This window comes from Heliangelus exortis, chromosome 4 (assembly GCF_036169615.1).
Source record: "Heliangelus exortis chromosome 4, bHelExo1.hap1, whole genome shotgun sequence".
Lineage (NCBI taxonomy): Eukaryota > Metazoa > Chordata > Aves > Apodiformes > Trochilidae > Heliangelus > Heliangelus exortis.
In genome coordinates, this window is record NC_092425.1 from 36,993,529 (window position 1) to 37,009,098 (window position 15,570).

Below are 15,570 nucleotides of genomic sequence, written 5' to 3' on the forward strand. Positions count from 1 at the left end.
ACATAAAAAAGGGAATGCCATTCAAATGTAGCATCTGTTCTAACTGTGATGAAGTCTTAGAAATATTGACTTTACGTGGATTTAAGTTCACATCTAATCTTGCTTCCAATGCAGTTTGTGTTAACAAAGAGCTGTAACTTGTCTTACAACAAGAGGCATATTATAATGCTTAAAGAAAATTAATTGAGATGAAGTTATAATGCTATAAGTGGCTTAGATTTTGATGAAGGTCAAACACTAGAATTCAGTGAAAACTCATTTGCCTCAACGAGAGAATAAGGATGTGATGACTCCATTCCAAAGTCCCAGCAGTAAAACCACCTGTAGATTTGGTGTAATGTAGATGGAACAAAACAAAACAAAAAGGGGAGGAAAAAATTGAAAGAAAACAAATAAACAAACCAACAAACAAACTAAATATACAAGCTTTTTACAGAAAGAGCCTTCAGGCAATTATCTCAAAATCTTGTTACCTATCAGGAGCCATAAGCTATGTTGGCTTTGTTTAACCTGTTTTAAGGAATGCAGTCCACCCAGGAGAGGTTACAAGAGAAGATGCCTTTTCTAACAAGATTTTTCAAGTGCACAGTGGTCACTGAAGCTCAGCTCAGCTCGAGGGAGAAAGTCTCTGAGAGACCTGGAGCCACTGCCCCATCTGTTCTAAACTTATAGCACAGACAGGAGAGGAAATTTCTTGATGGCACTGCTAAGCTGTTTCAGGACAAGGACATTATGTGGCTCTTCATCTTTTCAGCTTGGATCTTATCCCCCATGTATGAATGCCATTTCCTGCACTGCAATGTACAGCTGTAGTGTCACCTAATAACTAATAGATTTTTATAGCACCACGTTGTTCTCCAGCAGTGAACTCCCCACACAAAGGAGTCATAGGTTCAAATCCCATTCCTGAAAGCAGATCCTGAGTTTATTTAGGCTGCTTTTAACCCTGGAGAGCTACACAGGGCAGAGCAAAACATAAGCTCCTTGGAGGCTTGAACCCAGCCCAGCTGAGCTCACTGGAGAAGCAGTTTCTCAACCCATTCCCTGTGTCATGAAGCACCAATTTCTTAACTGTAAGATTACAGTTATTCTGTATAATAATATACAGATAATATATTTTGTATAATGTATACAGTTATTATCCAGTCTTTCTACACTTTTACACACAGCCAAGAGCACTCGGTGCTTCCATAGGGTGTGATAAATGCCAGAGGATTTGGATCCCCAAGGTGAAAATAATAAATGGGGACCTGTGGAGACCAAATCTTCCTCTGAGCTTCTTGCAAACTTTAAGTCACTACTTGGAATGAACACAGAAAATTGATCCACTGCCTCAAAAGCATTTGTCATTTGCTTCAGGATTGAAATAAGCAACATAAGGAAAAGTTTTATGCAAAGAGCATAGAAGCACAATGCTGTCTAAAGCTCTCTTTATTCTAAAACAATTTTTTTCTATAAAAGTCTATTGATAAAGAACAGTTTGTTCCTTTATAAATCTCTGACTAATGCCAGTGCCTAAAATCCTGAGCAGGAAAATCAATAGAACTAGTTATTATCTGTCCACAGGTGTTATTTACAAAAATTATACCTGTTCTTAATACAGCCTATCTAAGCATGAATTTAAGTGTCACAAGTATAATTCCACGTCTTCGTTCTTGATGATGTTTTAAAATCAAAAGATTGATAGACAAGGACCAAAATAAACTAAAGATTTCAGTTTTTCATTTTCAGAAGTACTTGGGAACATTTTTAGTTATAGAAAGGACCTATTCAGATGTTATGTAATTCTGATTACAGATTTCGTCATGGGAACTGGGGACAGATTTAGGCATATGTGAATTTACCAATTTGACTTTGGATACATGCCTTAATATTTTTTCAAACTAATAGAATTTTGCACAATTGGATAGGAAATATTCATTCAATTGTTCTTGAGAGGATTTCACCTTCCCACTTTTTCTCAGGCCTGAAATTTATGCATAGGCTTTCCCAGGGATATTTTCACTTCTTCATAAATTACAAACTAGAAAATACAGCAGTATAAAGCATAAAAATTCATCTGCTGACAAGAACTTTTTTTTACCTCTGAACTACATGTTGTTTCAGACAAAAATTTGTCCAGCTACTTTAATTTAACCTATTTCATTTTATGATGTATTCTTACTTTTTATAACATTCAAAAACTTTTACATTTCTTAAGCTAAAGATAAATTTTTGTACTATTTCTAAGACACCTTTATTATATTATTATAATCTTTTTATGGTCTGTATTTATACATATATATAGCAAGTGGACAATTCCTATAAAAATATTAGGGGTCACAGGATGTGCTCAGGGCCCATGGTCTTCTCCTCTTGGAATTTTTCCATTCACTGTCCTGTACAAAATTATTATTTGGGTACAAAGACACATGAAATTCTGATCATGGTAACTGGGGACAGATTTAAGCACATATTATTGTATAAATTTGTCTTTGGACACATGCTGCCTTAGCACTGGAACACTTTTTTGTTTTCCTTTAAAGTATAATCTGAAAGTTTGCTAAGAGCTCCTGTGAAGATTTGATCTCTATAGAAGTGTGATGATAAAGATAAATCAGTCCCCAATTCAAATTTAGTAACAATGAACATCTGCAACTCTCATTGAAATCAATGGTATTTGGGAACAGCCTGCTGCCTGCCCACAAAAAGACTAAGAAAGCCCTAATATTCTACCCATGAAAACTCAAACTGCCATACAAAAATGAAAAATCTGTGTCTGTTTGAGCCTTTTCTATTTGTACATATGTATTGTGGGCACACATGCTTACTTCTGACAGAAATTTAAATACTTAATAATCAAAGGCTCCTGAAAACAGACTTGTAAGAAACATCAGTTAATAGGTTATCAGAAATAATAAATCTACAATGTCTGTTACTCTTCTCCATTGTGATGTCTTGAGTGCTGGGCTTTTTCAAACTAATTCTTGTGAAGTAGAAGACAATTAAAAAAAAAAATCCAAATTGATGATGAAGAAGAGAAAACCCTGAAGTAATGTAAAATGCACAGCAAGATCTGTTAAATTGTTTCAAGTGGGCTACTCTCCAATGATTCATTTCTGGTTGCAATGTCTTCAATATTCTCTCTAAATAATCTCTTTCCATCTTCATTGTTAGACAATACAGATGCCTTTAATCAGGCCTGTGCTCTCCTTTACTAAAGAAGTTGTGCAGACTTTATCTCCTGCATTAGCACTGCAGATACAGTGCACAGATCCATCTCCTGCTATGTGATAGTGTTGATGCACCTCTTGCACTTGGATCACAGATATTTCTACCCCTAATTATACCCCAGGTCCTCCCTTCCTGTCACTCTTTCAGCTAAACAGATCTAGCTTCTCTCAGTTCTCACTGCCAGGTACATTTTCCAAACCTTGTGTCATTTGTGTAGATTTTACTGAGGGCTTTCTAATTTAACAAGATATTTATCAGTCTGTTATGAGACTGGATAATGATTCTAGTAGAGGTCAGACTTCAGTGCCAATATAGAAGTAAAATAACTCAAATTCATGTTTTTCTATTTAACTGAAATATTCAGTTAAATAATAGTTTCAAACAACAGTAAATAATCATTCATATTAATTAGTTCAATGGTTTTAGCTATTGAACTGTTTCCAAGGGTAGTACCTCCTTTTCAGTTCTCCTTCTACACAGCCTGCAGCTCACTGAAGTGCTGAAATCCCAGGCACTTTGGAATACCCAACAACAACTGCACTGGAAGAACTATCAGGCAGAGAGTTGGTAATCTGCTCCCATGTTGATTTTTAACATTACAGTTGAACTATACTGAGCACTGAGAAAGTTTTCTGAAACAGGTTCTGCCTACAGTTATCACCATAGGTCTTACTAATGCAGAAATTTTTTTTTCTTCCAGTTCCTGCAGTTTTTTCCACTGATTCTTCCTTATTTTCACTTGTGAAAGGGTCTTTTTACCCACAAAGAACTCCTAAAAAATTCTCAGATTCTTCTAGAGAAAGCTACAATACACAAATAAAATACATGGGAAAAAATTACAGAGTGAGGAAAGAATGGCTACGTATTTGATATGCACAATGAAAACCCACATGATGACCCTTAGAGAAAATTTAGTGAAAGCTACAATACATAAGTGGTACTCCTGTGGACTTAGAGTTGATTTTTTCAGGTTGGATCTATCCTCCAAGCTGGTTTTAAATGTCAAGAGAATTTTAATGCTTTCAAATACTTCCCGATGATTCCATAAATGTGTAATTCAAATCCAATGTAAAAATAAAGAGGAAAGAGGTTTGGCTTGAAAACAGAGGGATGGAGTTCCTGCCTGACGTTTGCATCATAAATCCAGCCAGAAATCAGAGTGCACTAGCCCACTGAAAGCTGGAGAACTCTAATGATAAACAAGCACACTGGGAGGCACAGCATTATTGCTAAATGGATTATTTATGCTAGTTTTTGAAACAAGGAAGGGAGGTGAATAATCCTTTTCAAATCTCAGGGCTGCTGATCAAATAAAAATTTCCAAGTACAATAAAAATTTGGCTCCCAGAAATATATTGGAGCTCCTTGAGTTTTTCTTCTCTCAATTCAGGAAAAAAAAAAAATTGCTACACAGCTGCAAGGAATCAATTTTTGGTACTCCTGAATTAGGATTTAAGTTCCCCATGGGACTGCTTAAGCTTTCCATCCCCTTCAGCTCTCTGTGGGAGGCACCCATGGTTCTGAAGAAAAACACTTCTAAAGCCAGGCCAAGTTTGGAGCTAGACAGTGTGGCCAGGTGTGGAAGCCAAGTCTGTGAACTTCCACGGCACAGAGGTCCTTCAGTCCCAAAACTGGGGTGGGGAGAAAGATTCACATCCAGAAATTCCTGATTTTCTTCCCACTTTGTGCCAGACTTGGCAGGATATGGTCTCAGGTACATGGGGGGAAGCATGTTTTTCACTTAACATTCAGTTATGTATAACCTTGAAAAATTAGGCCAGCCACAAACCTGGTAGGTTTGAACAAGATTTAAAGGTGAAATTAACACCACATGTACAGGCAGTGATGGAAAGCCCAGTGGAATCAGAGGGCAATTTTCCACTGAGATCAATGGGCTCTGGATTACACCCATAAAGCCTGACTAACGAGGCGTTATGTGGATTAAAAGCACAGGTTAAAGTAGGAAATACAGTACTTCTGTGCCAGTGGGATTCTGGATCTCTTTGGCTTCCCATAGACTTCGCAGTGAATAGCATAAAGGGAACAAAAACTCCCTTGCAAAGCTGTTGGTTGTAGTCAGCCCCTGCACTCTCACAGAATCCCTGGGCTCCAGGCCTGAAGGAATAAGGACTCAAGCTGACTGAGAGAGCCTTGGTGTCACATACATTACCCATGTTCCATGAAGTAAAACACTAACAGCATGCATTTTCCTCCCTTCCATGCCTTCACATCTGTTGTGCACAGAAAGGTGAGGTTATACCCATTTAAAAATGTCTATATATGCCTAAGGAAGGCCAGGAGAAAGCACTGTCAGATATTTTGAAGAGCTGAGTCAATACCTGAAAGTCTTGCAGGATGAACTTATGACCTGACTGGTTCCCAGAGTCATGTATCTTGTAAAAGGAGCATCATGAGATCAGATATTGTATGGTAGGAAGATTCTTCGTGCTTGGGGCTTAAATGAATTTTGCTCAGTAAAAAGGAATACTGCAATATCACCAGCACTGTTCAGATGCATTAGCTGGTTGCTAAAACATTGATATACTTCTCTTTCTTGCTGCACCTCTGCAAATACATGATTTGAATGATTTGGGGAACAAAATATGCATTAGGATTTCTGGGAGCAGTGAGTTCATTGTTTTTATCAACAGAGGAGATTTTAGTCATATAAGTGGCCAGCAGAAACAGTGGTTAGGTACTGAAAAGTATCCAAATTCATAGAAATTAAGAATATAGGTTGCAGGACAGACCCAAAAGAGGAAGGTGGGCACTCCTACCATCTGCAAAGTATTGCCTTTCAGCTGTTCCCACCAAAACTAAAAGACTCAGCATGAATCACAACTTTGCATAAAGCAAGTTATTTCTCCTTCCTCTACAGGAGGTCATAAATCCCACATAGGCCTGCAGGGACTCAGAATTCTATTTTTTTTTTAAAAAGTGCTAGTAATTGCTGGTTTATATGCTGTCCTACACAGACTGCTGATAAACCTATAGTGTACAGAGAAATTCTAGTCCAAATGCTGCTATTCTGCAGATTGCAACTTAAATCAGTCTGAAGTGGAAAACATTTTGTGTTTCTGAATCTGGATCAAACTGTTAAAATCTAATTGCCTTCACTTATTCAAAATCTGCAAATACAGCAGCACAGATTCTGTGAAGATGTCCATAAAAAAACCCTGGAACAAGAGTTCTCAACACAAATTACTCAAGCGAGATAATTTACTTATAACCTTGAACAACCCAGTTTTCCTAATTTTGTCACAGTCACTGATCATCTTTAATCAATACTGTGTAAAAACTGCAGAAAAAACGACTACTTGCAGTGGTCCTTGGCCTCTTTTCTACCAAGCAGTGAGCTCTTGACCCATTTTCATCATGGACCATGGGATATGGGCGTACACTTCTCATCCCTAAAGTCAGGAGCTGCTGCTGAACGTGGCAGGGGGATGGGGATCCAGAAGCTGCTGCTTCTCATGAAGGTCACACAGTCCCTCCCATGCAAGGCAAGGCAACCCACTGCTTCATTCCTGCTGGGTGCTGGGTGGAGCAGGACCTGGGAAATGCCAGTGTCAGAGGAAGAAAGCCATGCATCCCTGAATGGGCAGGTGCTTGCTCACCTGCTGAGGTCAGAGATCACCAGTAGCTGTCATATAGGTTCTGCTGCTCCTCTGAGCAGGCAGTACCACTGTCCTGCCCGAAGAAACTCAGGGGCTGGTGCCACTTTTCTCTGTTGGAAAAGCCCAGGTGACCCAGTTGAACAACTGGATCCTGCTGACTTTGCTGTAGGCAGGGCTGACTCCCACCCTGGGAACTGTGGGGTCCATTCCCACCAGAGTTTTACAAACCTCATGGAAATATTTTTTTGTTGTTCTCTCTTGACAGCGACACGCAGACAGTATAATGCATCAGAGGCATTAGAGAAAAAAATAAGACACAGCCTAAGCTATTCATTATCAAGACAAAATTAACAAGATGAGCTTATCCAGTGGTTAAACATTGAAAACCAGGAAAAAAATGGCAGGAATAAAAGTTTCCCCAATGCATTTCTTTTTACAAGTGCTTAAATGCATTACAGAGCTACTGCACCTGCACTTTAGCCTTCATTCTTTCATTTGCTCTCTGTCCCCCAGCTTGCAAGAGCAGCATATGGCAATTCAAAGCATAAAAAAGAGAATCCTGAGGAAGTTATAAGCTTCTTTATAATATAGTGATCACTTTATCTGCAGTCCTTCTTCCCAGATTGAGCAGTCTACACATGTAAGTTCTATTCAGTCATAAATAAAGATTTCTACTTAGTCCAAAGTAAATCCATTAGAAGGGCAAGGTGTATCTATGCCATGCACAGAGCAGATGGGACACCTAAATAAGCAGCACTTCAAAGCTTCATTCTGAGTAAATTTGTCTCAGGTTCTGGCATTCTCTGATCCAGAATGCAGCTACAGGCTCAGACCAATTTAATGTTTTTAATATTTTATTTTTTCACTATTCTGTAGGTCTTCACATCAAATTACCACATTCTACAACACATTTCTATTCTTTGGGAACTGAAAATAAAAATAGCAGATGTCTCTGCTCAAGCATATTGCAATTCCTGTTCTGAAAGTATATAATTCTTTTGTTTTGCTTTGTTTTTATTTAAACAACCTCCACATATTCTCTCTAAAAAAAACAGACTTAAGCTGTTTCTTTAAGGAAAAAAAAAAAAAGTTAAAGCTTTGATGTGATGGATGCATTGAACATGTCAAGAAGAGTATTATCAAAAGGAGAAGTTTAAAGCCATTCCCTGGGGTATATATTTTTTGATTTTCTACTGTCCTTGTCTTACATCAAAGTATTTGGTCTATCTAGAAATTCATTTGACCCAGCAAAAACAAATTGTTCAGAGCTAAGAGGGAAAAAAAACACACAAAGAACAAGGACTGGGCCTATGATATGCTCAGTATTACACTGTACTGTCTGAAGTGGATTAAGAAACAGTAACAAGTAATTCAAATTAGTCACATTAGTCCAGTGTTACTATCTAAGCACTTCTATAACAACTGCAACAACAAAAAAAAAAAGCCACAAAACAAAGGACTCAGACATTTTGAATGGGTTTCTTCAGATCACTACCTGGGAGTTCATTCATATGATAGAAGCTCCCTTAGGTGACAATCTATCTTGAAACCTTTGGGGTTTTTTGTTGTTTGTTTTTTTTAGATGTGGTAAAAGTAGTCTAATGGAAGAATCATCCTGAATGAAAATATAGCCATTAATATTCAATTCAGATATCAGGAAAGCAGGGTTTATATTAAATGTAAAGATGTACCACCCTCCCTAAATTATATGGTATAATTAATTATTTATTTGGTATTAAACAAGACTTATTATTTCTACTTTAGTTTATATATATATATAAGTATATATATATATATATATATATATATATATAATATCTACTTTTAAGCTTTTGGCAAAGGTGTCTGCTCCAAAGACACCTTATAACAAGCAAGCTCAGAACTTCTTCCTTCAGCTTTATTTACTGAAAAAGCAGACAGCTCTAGAGCAAAATTCAGTGCAGCTTCCAGGACAGCTTTTGTGTCAAACAAAAGAGGGTAAGGAGACTTATTTGCCACATGTTTCTGGAAGTCCTGTTTCTGTTCTCTTTATAGTTTGCAGACAGACTTCCACAGACTTTAATATCAGTGGGGTGATGACTTTATTAAAAAATGTCACTTGCTGAATGCCTTAGTCTACCAGAAATGAAAGAACATGAGTGTTGCAGCAAGATGTAGCAGAACTCAGTGAGTTAAAGATAAAGCTGATGGCAGCAAGATTCACAGCAGGGACCTAGCAATAAAGTTTTCAAAAAGCAGTTTGCCTATGCAGGAATGAACAGCATTTCTGGCAAGCCAACATTTAGGCAAGGTTAAGATATCTTAGCAGTTCAGTGATTTCAGAATCATTTCCTTAAAATAGCTGAACAAGTAAGTGAGAGCCAGCTTGCCTTGTGGGCTTCAACAAGCTCTCCTGGTTTGTGCTTTAGCAGAATGATGGTACAAGTGAAGAAGACTTAGAACCGAAGTAAATCACAGAGATGTCCCTACAGCTGATAGATCATATGTCTGAGGAATGATGAATTATAGCAGTTTGGAAAGGTCCACTGCAATGAAAAAAGTGACCTTGAAAGCCAGTGATGACAGTCCACCCGGGAGGGACTGCTCCAATCCAACAGTGAGAGCCAGTCTGTTGTAACCTTATCAGCCTGAAATTCATGGTCGGCTGCCGGAAAGAATTTGAAAGAGACAGAGCTGCAAACTTTAAAGTACTTCCAAATCTATCCCCTGGCTCTGGGCTCCCTGAGCACTTGCACATTCTCACATGTTAAAAACACAGCTCCGAAGAAGTGGAACCTGACAGTTTCAAACAGGTCTTGCTTCTGGAATGAACAGCATGAATGAATATACATAGGAAATTCCACAAGGTCATCACAGACATGTCCTAAAGTACACACTGACACGTTACACAGGCTCTTTCCCACACTTTAAATGGTTTAGCCACTATGTAGAGAAGTCCTACATTACAAACAAATTTATTAGCATATGAACAAAACCAACATTCACATGAAAATATTTATTTTAGATGTAGTGAAGCTTGCTTTATTGTAGTGATTCTTTTTATCACTTTTCCTTTCTATGCAGATAACAGCTTAGCAACAGACTTGAACATGAGATGCATAGCTAAAAAGATGAAAATTGTGATAATATAGGAGGATAGTGCTGGCTTGTCTAATGATAAAATGTTCTGACATAGTATAAAATGCAAATTGGGTGTTATTGCCTTAAATTGTTCCAGTTCACTTACCTTGCTATGAGCATTCATTATACCTAATTATTGCAACAGATTTTTATTCTTCATAATTACTTTTCACATTGTAACGATCATAAATTTTGAAAATTCTGGTCATCATCTGTCACCATTCATGCTTGTCAGTTATTTTTCTGTACAGAACATTTCTCCACACTTGTTATCATATGGTTTTAGGCTATTATTATTCAAATCTAGTAAGGATCTTTTAAGACAAATGCAAAACTGTTTCTTAAATGCTTCCTTTTACACCTAATGACAGACTGATGCTGATCCTAACTTAGGAAATGGAAAATGAAATGCCACTAATTGAATGTACACTTTGCTCCTTGCACTTACTCTGTCGGGCTCATGAATGCACTTACAGAAATTATTCACTGTTATTATCATCCAGGTAGCCAGGCATTTTAAAGACCAATTTGTAACATGAAAAGGTTGCAATCATAAAGCATTCCTTCCCCACAAAAATAGAGAATGAGGGAAATAGCAAAAGAAAAAGAAAAATGCCCACGGCTGTAAGCAAAAAAATGTTCACAGAACCAAGGAACAATAACTCAAACTCATCAATCTGGTCCCATTTTATGAGGTAACTGTAGATGTCAGATAGCTGTTTCATCAGACAGAATAAACACAGAGGTTTTATTGGTGGGCCTGCCACTATTCTGCAGTTGCACTTGGTTTGCTGCTTCTGAATAAGTCAAAATGCAATGGAACTGCTTCCCTCAGAAGGGTCTCTGGTTTATTCTTTGCAAACCAGCAGATATTATTGTGGTTTTTTTTCATAAAACATCACAAAATTATTTAGGTGACTTGAACTGGCAGATGATTCAAATGCACAGAAATAAAAGAAAAAAAAAAATAAATCAGACAATGACAGCGACATCTTGATTTTTATACCTCATTACCTTGACACAAAGTGCAGTAATGATGGTACCAAATGCTACGGTTGATAGAGAAAAGGAAAATATACATTACATATCAGAAACTGGGGGGATCTTTATTAATATTTCTCAAATCCCCAAGGAAGTTACTGTGGATTGAAGCTCACTAAATATGCTTACTATTCATTGTGCAGATTAAATGACAGACAAAAGAAAGCAATTACAAATTTCACTTTTTCACTGAGCTTGTGTATAAAATACCACACCAGCACAGCTACAGTAAATCTTTCAAAACCACTTGGACAGAACACAGTCTGAAAGCCTTAAAAGAAAATAGCCACACATGTGTTGATAAAACTATTGTACCTCTGACACGGAAAGCAGAAGATAAGGGGGTTACCAGTCATGGTTGACTAAATAAAGCCTTCAACAGAACTTGACATTCGATGATCCAACTTGAAAGGTTATGGAACACATTCCAGGCTGATTAAATGGGTCAGAGCTTTTCCTATGGACTATAGCCAGCAGGTTAAAGTCAATTGTGTCCCCTCCAATTGGCAAGCGATTAATGGAGATGTCTCCCCAGGGCACTAAATTGGGACCTTTACTCTTTCTACTAAAGATTAATGACCTGGCATTATACAATGCAGCAATAAAGAAGAAGCACGTGGTGCTTCCTTCATGCAATATTTTCTAAATCACTGCATTAGAGGTCTCAAACTTCAAGAAAAAAACAACAAAAAAGCAGAATTGATCATAATTTTAAGAGTTACTTGCCAGTAAGAACAGTACTCTCTGTTTTTAGCTGAGTGATACAACTTCAGATTGATTCCACTTACTTCATAAATTAACTTGCTTTACACAGTACAGCTGAGATCAGTATCTGAACTTTTTCCTCATATTCCTAGGAGAAACATATTAGAACAGTATGCAAATGTAAATGAGAATGAGTGAAAACATTCCTAGATTTTTTTTTCCTATTAAAAAAGCAAGCCTAAAAAAACCAAGCTAAACCCCTACCAGGAAATATCTAAAGGCATCTTTAAGGAGACGCTCCATCACTTAAAGGCACTGGACTGAGAAATTAGGACCATTTTTTGAAAATTCACAACACATCATTTGGTCACACACTTTGGAAGATGAAGTCATAGATAACTGAAAACTTTCCATTACAGTTAAGAAAATGGAGCCGGATACAATCAGATTGTATGATAAAAATAAAAAGTAGTAGCAGTGTTTTAGGAGGAAATCAAACATTAAAGAAAAGAAGGCAGAAGAAGAATTTGATTTCCATAACTATTTGAAAGTAGTTTCTGAAGCTGATTCTTCACTAATTTTATTCCTAGCTAACTGTATCTTCATTTGTCAGGAGCAAATAAAATGTGCCTTTATTGCCTTAAACTCTCTTCAAACCTCTCAATAGCTTTTAACGTTGTACCCTGTGGACACTCTCGTGTCTTTTTTTAATTACTAGAAATAGAATCTAAATGAGTTATTTCAGATAAAACAAGATATATTGAGAAAAATTGCAGACAAACTTTGTCTGAGACTTGATGTGTGTTCAAAGGGCATCAGATTTAACTCTGCTCATTAGTTTGGGGAGAGATGGGAGGATGAGATCATGACTGACCCTGAGCTAACATCCCCACTTTTTTGGGCAGATCAAAAAGGAAGGAGGAGGAGTATGTACAAAAGGAAGAGTTTAGCTAGGTAAAAAAAAAAAAAAAAAAAAAAAATTTTAAACCCTCAAAAAGTAAACATTAAGATTTGAAAATATTAAGAGTTATTAAAGTGAATTATTATCAAAAGACTAAGTCTAAGGAGACTATGGGATAGGATCTCAGATTTATGTTAAATTATATCTTTATCAATGAACCACGTAAAGAAACATCACATCATTTGGCAATAATGTCTGAAAAAAAGAATGAATGAGGAAATTCAAAAACTGAATAAATGTGGTCACTATTGCAATTACCAATCTTGGGAGTTAATTGGAAATGCCACGTCAATTTTGAAATTTTTTTTCCTAAATGATGTGTCTAGCTCACACAAGTAATAATTTGGAAAAGCCCTGTGGTCAGGAGGTTAGATTAGGTGCTGACATCACAATCTATGAATCTCTAAAATACATCTCTCTTCCCATTTCTAGAGCTGTACTTGACAACAAAGGGAAAGTTTTGAGCTTATGTCACAAGATTTCTATGTGAAATATTAAGAAGACAGGAAAACTGTCATCAGTAGGTTAAAGCTCAAAATTTTAATGCAGCCATCCAATAAAATATAACAAAAAGGTAAAAGCATGTTAAATTACTTAATTATTTTGGTACAGTGCATTTCCCCTTCTTAGAAGCATGGAGATATTATTTGGAAGGGACCTGTGGTGATCCTATTGCTCAAAGCAAGGCAATTTAAAGATCTCCAAGTGCAGTCTGCAGCTGCTGTCCCCTATTAAGTCACCTGGTGTTACTGAGAAGAATATGACTGTGTCAGCTTTGTGACTGCTGCAAGACTTCAGATCACCCATTAGACTCCTTCCTACCTTGGCTTATCACTGCTTAGATACCTGTTAAACTCTAAAAACAATGCTGTCAGATGCTGTAATCCATGTACCTGTGAAGAGACCCTTTATTCTTTCTTCTCAGAAATGAAGAAAACACTTAGCTAGCACCTTTCCTGTTCTAGGCTGTATCATCAGGACAACTCAATCTTTTTCAAAACCAAAAAAGTATCCTTCACAGTTGCCATGGCAAATTTTTCTGGTTCCTTTGAAGCATGAGGTGCTCTGAGGTAAAGCCATTCCTTGTTTTCTGAATCCTGTTCTAACTGCCCAGTAACCTGGGGTTATAAATAAGCCATGCAAGAGTACAGAATGTATAAAATATACAGTATGTATAAAATGTACATTGAAGCACTGAAGGGAAACAATTAATTGCCTTTAAGGTTTCTTTGGACTCTCAGCATCACTTTTCAAGTTATCTCTTCTAGCTTGTATGCCACAGCTCACTTCAGAATGGCAAAAGTAGAAAGATGTATGGCAGAAAATTCCTGCAATAGAATTAAACCTAGCTAGTAGCCCTTTTTATTGTCAAATACTGAATAAATAATGAAAAGGCAAAATAGAATATTCTTCAAACCAAGACTAAAACTTCAGTGGGTGTCTGATATTAATCTTCAGCCATCTTAGGCTTCCTGAAATCTAGAAATCCAGGAGGTATTGTAATTAACAGTAGAGAAAACAAAACAAAAACCCCACACTTAGGAGTGGCTTATCTTTTCTATCACTAATTTTGACTGGTAAATCATTTGGAACAAAGAAAACTCATTTGAATGGACAGACTTTTACATCTAATTATGCAACCATGATGAATTATGTGGAATTTTTAAAAAATCTAGGCATAACATCTGTCTTGAAGTCGGCTGTAAATTACTGTTATTTGTGACCACCCCATGCCATGACTGTAGGGAAAAATATGCAATCTGAATAAACACATTCCAAACATTTAAAGCATCATTGTCCAACACCATAAATTGCTCAGGTAATGAATGAAAAGGTAGAAGTCAGTGAAACACAAGTGAAAGCACAAGACCAGCACAGTGCTACAATCTGAACTAAAAATGAAAACCAAATATCAAATTAAACATAATGATTACTTAAAATGAATATAAATCCATGTAGAATAAGATAACAGATCCTCCCATTTAAAAGTATTGTACTTTTTTGTCATGTGCTGTTGGAAAGTGGGAAAGACCTTCCAGAAAATATCCAAGATAGCCATGAGAGATGACCATTATTAGTCTTTAAGAGCCTGTATTCTTTTTTTTTTTTTTTTGTCTAATAACCTAAGTACATTGATTTTTCGTATGCTTCAAGTAATGCACTGCAAAAATGGATGTCAATTTTAGCCCTGCCATCAATTTTCACCCACAACGTGGGTGCTCTGATGTCAGTTTGCACCCACGATGACCAGGATTGATAAGAAACTTCATTAAAAAATTGCACAAGGAAATAGATGGGCAAGCAAAGTGTGCAGGCAAAAGAGTGTGGGGACGAGAGATTTCATAACCAAGAAACCAGGGCTGAAAGGAATTCTCCCCAAGAATTCACACAGAAATAAGGAAATGCAGACAGGATGGCTCAAGGGGGGATGTGCTCAAATGTTTTGTGGGAATTCAGCAGGAGAGGAGCCCACCTGAAATCCCTGCACAACAATGCCCATCCAGCATCCAGTAGGATTGGGATGGGTGGCAAGAGAGCTGAGAGCTTCCAGCTTGGGGTTAGATGGTGGACTAACCAGAGTCTGCTACTCTAAATGTATCTAAATGACTTAATACAAGCTAGGAGTTCTCCTGACAAACCTTGCCCCATGTATATCCTCAAACCATGCACCACTATTACTGGCTTCAGTCTCAAAAACTCAAAAACCCTGTCAGTCATTACCACCTTGGATGTCATGGAATGGCTTATTATATCAAAAAAGCTAGTTTTGCCTTAATAATAAATGAAGCAATTGTTGAAATCTTACTCTTTGAGGAGCAAAATTCTCATTTTCTGAGTGTGTACAAATAAACCTGACATATCCAGCAATCAAATGAAATTTTTGTTGATTATTGAAGCAGACAATGAACAAGA